This window comes from Hipposideros armiger, unplaced genomic scaffold (assembly GCF_001890085.2).
Source record: "Hipposideros armiger isolate ML-2016 unplaced genomic scaffold, ASM189008v1 scaffold_1, whole genome shotgun sequence".
In the NCBI taxonomy this organism is placed as follows: domain Eukaryota; kingdom Metazoa; phylum Chordata; class Mammalia; order Chiroptera; family Hipposideridae; genus Hipposideros; species Hipposideros armiger.
The window spans coordinates 8,236,261-8,245,294 of NW_017731351.1; the positions used below are offsets into that span (position 1 = coordinate 8,236,261).

The 9,034-nt window shown below is 44.6% G+C and overlaps 1 protein-coding gene across 3 annotated transcripts in view; it reads right to left on the minus strand.

Moving 5' to 3' along the window:
- The window catches only part of USP53 (ubiquitin specific peptidase 53), a 46,361-nt gene extending 37,389 nt beyond the window's left edge, over positions 1-8,972 (minus strand). Inside the window, exons 1-2 of one of the 3 annotated variants that reach the window (XM_019623739.1) lie at positions 8,744-8,971; positions 1,953-2,179 (exon numbers count right to left, since the gene is read on the minus strand). The gene's annotated coding sequence lies outside the window, so the exon portion shown is untranslated. Of the gene's footprint in view, positions 1-1,952; positions 2,180-8,743 lie in introns of all 3 variants that reach the window. The other 2 variants (XM_019623807.1, XM_019623673.1) reach the window with 2 other exon arrangements.
- Between the last annotated feature and the right edge of the window lie 62 nt (positions 8,973-9,034).

Consider the following 9,034-nt stretch of genomic DNA (forward strand, 5'->3'; position numbering starts at 1 on the left):
CTTGGCTGGTCCCCCTACCCAATTCCCAATACTGTTCCCCTCCCCCAATTCCCCAATTAACAAACAAACGAACAAATAAAAAATAAAAAAACCACAACACTATATAATGCTAGTTGTTTTCTTCTTTTTATTTTCACTCTATGGGTTGCAACCTCCTCTAAAGTGATCTAAACGATCCCCAAACCTTTCATGCAAAGTAAGTTTTTAATAAATGTAGTCACAAATTTTAACATTCAAAGACCTCTGTATTGGTAGTAAATGCATATTTTTAATGGAAGAATCCTTTTGAAATAAATTCTTTCACCAATCACTTGCTAGGCACCAGATTTGTGCCATGAACTGTGCTAAGGTATTTAAAACCTCCCCACCCTTAATGAGCTGCTTGGTGAGGGCCACAGACACAGACAGACCATTTAAAAATATCGAGGCTTCCACTCCTGTGCAAGTTACCAAACAAGTATGGGCTCCTGGTCCCCGCTCCGACCCAACGCTGGAGATGATACAAAAGCTACAGGTAGGCTAATGAGAAGCAGGGAGAACCTTAAGGACACAGAAAGTAGCTGGCTCCTTCAGTGGGAGGGGCCCAGGATGGCCGACGGGAAAGCAGTTCCTAGTCGTGACCTCGTCCGTCCGTCCGTCCATCCATTCATTCCTCACGCTGCTCTGGCAGAGAATCCCCGCCCCGCACAATGCAATGAAGCGTGAAGTGCTGCTGCCAGCCCAGTGCCATCTGGGTGGTAAGGGAGGTCCCAGTGCCAGGAAGACACTAGGGCATGGCCAGGTTGGGAAGTGGTGACAGGTACAGGTACCTGCACGGCCCCGTATGCTCTGCCCTCACCCCTAATCTACAGAACAGAGGACAGCAGGACCTGGAAAGATCCTGCCTCTGGACAAGGCGACAGGAGTTCTATTTGGAACCAACTCCCCAGCTGCCTCCCTCCACATCGGCCCCTACACCCCACCTCTGCTCCCTGAGATCCCAGAAGACACGCGACTGACAGCAGTGCTCTCACCCTTCTCACGTAGATGTTACTACGATAACCAGACACTTGCAGGGTACAAGCACTATGAAAGACAGGCAGCTATCCTATACCACAAACGGAAGGCGCAGACCAAAGGGCACACACATATAAGACGGACTTGATGATGGGGGAAAGAAGGAAGGGAGGAAGGCAGGGAGGGAGGGAACTGGGAAACCTTAAATGAGAGAGAGAGGGGGAGGTTCAAGCCCATTCACAGGCAAACAATAGAAATAAAAAAATAAACCCAAAAGTAATCTTTTGTAAAACCTAATGAAACAGACAAAATCTTCACAAGCCTGATTAAGGGAAAAAGGAAAGACATAAATATGAACCCCATAGTACTGATAAAAGGGCAATGACCACAGGTACATAATCAGCCAAAGAACTGGAAAATAATATCACTTAAATATTATGGCGGTAACTTTTAAAATCTAAAGGAACAGATAATTTCCCAGCAAAATACAAATTAACAAAATTAACCCAAGAAAAAGTAGAAAAAATTAAAAGACTACTTTAGAAGAAAATGGAGAGAAAACAAGAATTCTCCCACTGAAAATGGCATTTGGATCTGATGGATTCAAAGTTAAATTTTATCTAAACTTTAAAGAACTGTTAATTCTAAAGTTAAATTACTGCAGGCCACAGGGAAAATTAAATACAAGGTACTCCAAACCATTTCATGAAGCTAACATAACCCTATTAAAACATGATAGACCTCAGACCAATGTGACTTGCGATGGTAAACGCAAAGCTTATAAATAAAACACTAGCAAACATCATCTCTCAAAGTGACAAAAGAATGATGGACAGATGCTCCTTGTCTTACATCTCAACAAACCCATTGTCAATCAAAAGAGTACATTTACTACACCTGACCTACCAAACCACAGAGCCTGGCCAGCCGCCCCTAACCGTGCTCGGGACACTTACCTGAGCCTGCGGGTGGGAAGACCCCCTGACACAATGAACACACTGCAGATAGCAGCTGTTTACCCTCATGGTGGCCCGGCTGGCAGGGAGCTGCGGCTCGCGGCCTGGCATCACCAGAGAGCAGGGTGCGACATGCCGTTAGCCCAAAAAAGATCCAAAGTCAAACTTCAAAGGACGGTTTCTCCCGAGTGTGCATCGCTTTCACACCATCGTAAAGTAAAAAACTCCTAAGTCAAAGAGAGCATCACTAGTCAGAGACTGTCCATGCTGTTGAAAAGAATAATAGCCAAGCGGGGTTTATCCCAAGAATGCAAACGTGATTCTATATTTATTCTTTCAATAAATATTTGTGAGGCTGTACAGAAAAGAGCTAGCATGGCAACATTCCTAACAGCTGAAAGGTGGAAACAACCAAAGGTTCATCAACTAATGAGTGGCAAACAAAACGCGCGCAGGCGCGCGCGCGTGCGCGCGCGTGTGTGTGTGTGTGTGTGTGTGTGTGTGTGTAGTCACACGATGGAATATTACTCAGCCATAAAAAGGAAGTACTGATGCACGCTACGGCTTGGATGAACACTGACAACATTTTGCTGTGGGAAAGGAGCCAGTCACGACAGTACACATGCTATAGAATTCCATCCACAAAACGTCCAGAGCAGAGACGTCTACAGATGGGAGATCAGCGGATGCTTAGGCTGGAGAAGTGGGACTGTAAGATGGGGGGTGGGGAGTGAGAGAAAGGATACGGGGGTTCTTTCTGAAGTGGTGAAAATGTTCTAAAATTGTGGTGATGGGTGTACATTTCTGTGACTATCTGAAAACTACTGAACTGGACACTAAATGAGCGAATTGCATGGTATGTAAATTATATTTGAATAAGCTACTTTAAAATAAAAAAGGAAAAGAAAAAACAGCACAGCAGGCCAGAAGCTGTGATCCTTAGGAAAACCTGCTTTCAACATTTTAAGCCCTGGACACTTGGGATTCTGGGAGGATCCCAGTATCTGACTGGTCAGACTGGTCACTGCGCCAAACTATGCAAACAATGTGGCTTATCCCAAACACCTGCTTTCCTCCAGGAAGCCTGGCATTTTGATGTGTCCTCGGCAGAGGATGTCTATGTGACCACACCCGGTAAAAACCTAAGGCACCGAGTCTCCAAGAAGCTTCCCGGTCCATAGCATTTTACATGTCATCACAGTTGACTTCTGCAGGAATGAGTGTCCTGTGGTCCCCGCCGGAGGGAAGCCGGCGCCTGGTTTCCAGCAGACTTCGCTCCATGTTCCTTCCCCGCTGGCTGACCCTCTCTCCGTCCCCTCGCTGTCATAAAGTAGGGCAGTGCCCACGACCACACGCTCGCTGAGTGCTCTGGTTCTCCTGAGACTTCCCCAGCCTGGTTGAGGAAGGAACTAGAGGTCCCCAACTCAGGGGTTTGCAGCAGAGCTCTGCGAGACCCTTTACCACCTAAAACAAAAACGACTTGCCTCGATACTCTCATGCCACTTCTGAGACCAGATGTGTGGGTTTTCCCTACAACAAGCAATTCTCCAGTTGTCAGGGGACGCCAACAGGTGTCTTATAATTTAACTCGATTCTGACACTATCTCCCTGGAGTGAGAGACACAAGGTCAAGGGCTCAGTCCCGCTGCATGGCCCTCCCACTTCAGACACCAACCACAAGGCCAAAGTCGTCACCTGGACTGATCGACCACCTATAAATCGGGGTTCTTGTGACCTCCTCCATCAGTTCGAGTAATTTGCTAGCATGGCACAGAATTCAGGGAAACAGCTTACTGACTAGATTTCAGATTTATTATAAAAGGACACAACGCAGGAACAGCCAGATGGAAAAGATGCACAGGCCCGGCACGCGGGCAGGGGCATAGCGCTTCTCTGCCCTCCCAGCACCTTCCTGCGGTCACCAACCCTAAAGCTCCCTGAACCCCTTCAGTTAGGATTTTTCATGGCAGCTTCATTACGTAGGCATGGCTGATTAAATCATTGGCCTTTAGTGATTAACTCGACCTCCACCACTCTCCCCTCCCTGGAGGTGGAGCGGGGAGGCTGAAAGTTCCATTCCTCTAATCACGTGGCTGGTTCCCCAGGCAACCAGCCCCCAAGCTGAAGGATGTATCCAGGAGCCCCAGCCACCAATCATCTCATCAGCACACAGAAAATATTTATCATTTCTAAATATTCCAAGGGTTTCAGAAGCTGTGACAGGAAATGGGGCCAGAGACCAAATCTGTGTTTCTCATTACGCCACCCCTGTGCACCCCTCAGCTCTAACCCCACCTCTAACCACTTTCCCTTCACTTCCTCCATTCGTGCTACACTGTTACTCCTAGAGCCAGGGCCTGGGTCGCACTTGCCCTTGACACCCACGTGGCTTCCCCCTGGCTCCCTTCATGAACACGTTGCTCAGAAATCACCTTCTATAGTAAATGAGGCCTACACTTACCTGAAATTGCAACCCGCCACCCTCTCCACGTGCTTTTCTCCTTGGCATTCTTCACCAGCTGGTACACCATGTAACTGGCTAACATGTTTACTGTTGTATCTTCTCCCAGTCCTCTTAGATTGGAAAGCAGGTCCCAAGCCCCTCGAACAGCACCTAATACATGGCAGGCGCTCATTAAGTACTGACTGAACGAAGCTCAGTCAACAAACTCTCTAAAATCAGGGTTCTACCAAAGGCGACAGAGGCATTAAAGGGACAGGAGAGTTTCCCACCAGCTGGCAGCGAGCTCAGTGTCAGCGCTACACTGACAAAGGGGGAGGGGGCTCACAGGCCCACACAGCAGGAAAACACCTTCGTGGGTCCAAACAGGCTGCTCACCTACACACAGACAGGGCCACCATGAGAGGGGCGAGTTTATCATGCAGGCTGAGAAGTTTAGAAGACCCCAAAGCCTAACGAGTCTGGTGGACAAAGATAGGCTCCTGACAAGGATGGAGTCCATGCGCTGACACTGACCTCCTGATTCCCACGATTATTTATTCCACCTCGGGTTCAGCATCCAGCAACACAGCATATTACTCAACTACTCAATCAGTAAAATCATATCAGTTCCAACATCTATAATCATGATCTATAAAAAAGGTTCATAGAATTATTCTAAGAATCATAAACCATGTATAAGACACCTAATAAATACCCAAAACATAGCAGGCACTCAGTAAATGCAAGCTGATTATAATGACAGCAAAACAGCATCTTTAATGTAAAATGATTTTAATAATATAAACAAACATTTGCACAAAAACTAGAAGCTGTACTACATGATATTTTATATCCCATTTTGCTATCTTTCTCCATTTCCTTAAACTGATGTATCAATCTTGACTATAGCCTTAAATCCAGATTAGCGGGGTCAGATAAACTGTACAATAAAGTATCAATTTCTAAATTCTAAAATCTGTTCATAAGTCATTCTTAGTAGAAAAGCAATTTCATTTATAGAGCTATACAACTACTTTAAGAAAACTTAACATGTGATACAGTGTAAATCTTTAACAAAAGAATGTACCAAGTATGGTGGTAATATACAGATAAAGTAACCTAAGGTCCTTTACTAGATCAGAGAATACTTCCCAGGTGTGATGTGGTCCCTGGGAAGGTGAAAAGGTAATGGGAAGAGAAGAGAAGCAGCATCTTACAAAGGCAAGAGTATAAGAAAAAAGACAATTTATCTTTGGAAACTCAATGCAGGTCGGGGAGGATTAGGACTAGCCAGAGATGAGGTTAGAAACGGAAGAATTCATATTTCTGACCACTTTAACATTGTCTTATTAATTTTTGATTCTCTAGTTACTAGCATACAACTATAGGTCAATAAATGTTTACTAAATAAATTTGCTAACTTGGAAAAGCACAAAAGGTGAATAAAAAACTTCCAAATTCCAAAGGAAAAGTGTTTCTTCAAACTGCTTGTTGCAGGTCAATATTTGCAAAATAGAAGACTGATGTAATTATTTCCAAATTAATTTCAAAATACCATGACAACTCAAATAACTGATTTTGTTCATTAAAACAGCTAAGATATTCAAATATGGTTTATTTGCATACCATTTTATTTTTTGATAAATTACAAATATGAATATACGAAGCGACTTCTCTGAAGTGACTCATGGAAAACTAACATTCTTCAACCAGATGGAATGGTTTGTAGCATTTTTGTGTGTGTCATAGATGCCTTTGGGCACGGCATGTGGGAATGGACTCCTCAGAATAATGTTTGTAAATGCAAAAAGTTAAATTCATAGGATTAAATAGGAAAAAAAAAGAAATCATAAGATCACAAAGAAAACCAATTATATTAAAATTCATTTCTAACCACAGACCACGGTTTTAACTATGGATCCCAGCTTAAGAGCTCCTGATGTAAGATGGTTAACTTGGAAAAGCAAAGAACAGATACTTTTTGCCAAATATCCTATATACGGAGTATTCCTATTAAAAATAAAACTTCTAATAACCTACCAAGATTCGGATTTTATATAAAGTTTAAATAACCTTTGAAAATCTTATCTGTGGTAGAATGTGTCACATCCCTTTCTTACTCCTGTGATGTGCATATACTGTAATGAAACATTTTCTAAAATCACTGCATCTGTACAACATTAATAATAATATACTAACTCTACATTTGTATCATCAGTAATTTCTAGCTCACTCTCCAAAGATGACATAATAAGCACATTCTTCCCTTAATCCAAGAGCGCACAAGCAATACGAGTCCAGATAGACAATCTTTTGGGCCCTAGCACACCTAGCACACCCTATGTTCAAAATCCTTCCAGACGCAATGTATAAGCTATCTTGCTGTAGGTCGTCTTTGGGGTCTATAATTAAGAAGCACCTTATGGTTAAAGCTGTCAATTAACAAGATCTAAGTATTTTAGTAAGTAAACATCTCTGTAGGATCGCTTAATCTACCACTTTATAGATTTCAAACATATTTTTGGAAAATTGTAGGGTAAAGCAATGTCCTCTCTAGAATGGTAGGTGAGTGAGTTCCAAACAGTTCCAGCAGGGAAAATAACTCGGACTTTGACTTTTAAATGTGTACATCACCTTCAAATAGATCAGAATTTTCATATTTTAACTTTGACTTCCTAAAACAAACTTCTAAACCATATGATTCCAAAATTGTATATCTTGATACTATATATACACTTTAAACATGTATTTGACACTAAATAATATAAAAATATATTGAATCATCATACATACTAAATGTATAAGAGTTTTGTGATTTCCTTTTTTTTAAGGAAAAGAATAACCTAAGTTGGAAAGAATGCCCCTACCCCATTAAAATAGCTATCTTTTTAAAAACTACTTTTTGTATCTTCTAGAGAAAATGATTATTAATGGATTGACTACTAGTATCAAATCCCATGAATAATATGCAATCTACATACATTTACAAATTAGTTTTGTCAAAAATTCATAAGGAAAAACACAGGTCTGTTCTTGTTCACTTATTTTTCGACACTGTAGGAAAAAATACACAAAACTACCAGTAAGTTTAATTTGAGAACCAATTTAAATAACTCACTTTTATGGTTTATCACAACTAATCATGAACCTAGTCAAAATGTCCAAAGAGCTAATTTTAAAATCCTCTAAAACAAAACAAAAACAAAACCCTTGTTTTTGCAGGCTATAATTAACTCCTACCTACAGTGTGTCTATTTGGAATTCTTAGGACAATGGCAAATTGTATATTACTTTTGCAAAATAAGGTTTGTTTAATTTCTCCTTAACAGGACAAGGACCTTTGCCTACCCTAGACCATCATCATGGAACTTAAAAAGAGAGGGAAAATAAAACTAACAAGTGTCAACTTAGCCAAAAGTTCATTTCAATCAGAATTTTTGTGTAAGCAGTTGCTTCTCCTTTTAAATATTGAGAATTAGCAATGCTTTTCTTTAGAAACCAGAAGTAAAAGCGAATCTGACCCTCATCACAAAGAACTTCTTAAGTTTACTGTTAAACATCCCTCAAAAATAGCCTTGAAAATTCCTTGCAAAAAAATGTCTTTTTCCAGATAAAGAAACAGTTGGCAAACGCTGCTGCCTGACAAATAACGCCTCGCAGCACATTCTGCAAGCGTTAATCAGACTTCGCAGTGATAAAGAAAACTTTGTAGCGGGATAACAAAACCTCAGGACCTGCTCAGATTGCAGGCTCTGGAAACCCTCCCTACATCACCTGTGCAGGTACTTCCTGTTCTACAACGACGTTTAAAATACTTTGGTGAATGTCCCAGGAGTGACCGTTCATAAGCTAAATATTAACTTTGCAAATTACTACTACCGCTCAGAAACCGCCAGCCCAAAGGTGCTCACGGATGCAGTCATCGCTCGTCTCCACGGAGGCCCGCAGAACCGCGTGAACCCCTTTAGGAAGCTGCTGCGGGGGGAGGTGGGCTGGGGAGTGAGGGGCCGGCGCCCAGGAGGCGCCCTAGTCTTCATCCCAGGGCCCTGAGGGACCCCGGGGCGCAGGTCCTCCCCGGCCGCCCTGGAACGCAGCAGCCTGAGCCGCCACGACCCGGTCGGCGGGGCGCCTCCGGCCCGGCCAGGGGCGCCCCGGCGGAGCGGACACGGCGGGCAGGGGGCTGGGCGCTGCAGGGTCGCGGGCGCGGGCACACAGCCAGGAGCCCGGGGTCCGCCCCAGGCGTGGGGGGCCGAGCGGGTCGCGGGGCTGGAGCCGAAGTCTCCCCGTCAGGCCCGTGGGGGTCGCGGGTCGCGGGATCTCCATCCAGGGACCAGTTCCGGAGCCGTACCTGCGCTCTGCCCTCGCAGCCAGGGGAGCGTGCGGGGCAGCTGGAGAGACGCGGGCCTCCCACTCCCACGGCGCCACCGCCCGCCGGCCCAGCGACGCCTCACGCCGACACCGGGCTGACACGCCGACCGCCGCCGCCGTCGCGGACGCTCCAGGGGAACTGGAGCAGAGGCGACCAGGCTCCCGGGCTCCGAGCGCGAGCGCGCGCACGGAGCATGCGCACACGCCCCGCCCCCGAGGGCCAGTCAGGCCAGTGACACCTGCGATCAACAGGTCCCGGCAGCCCCGCCCC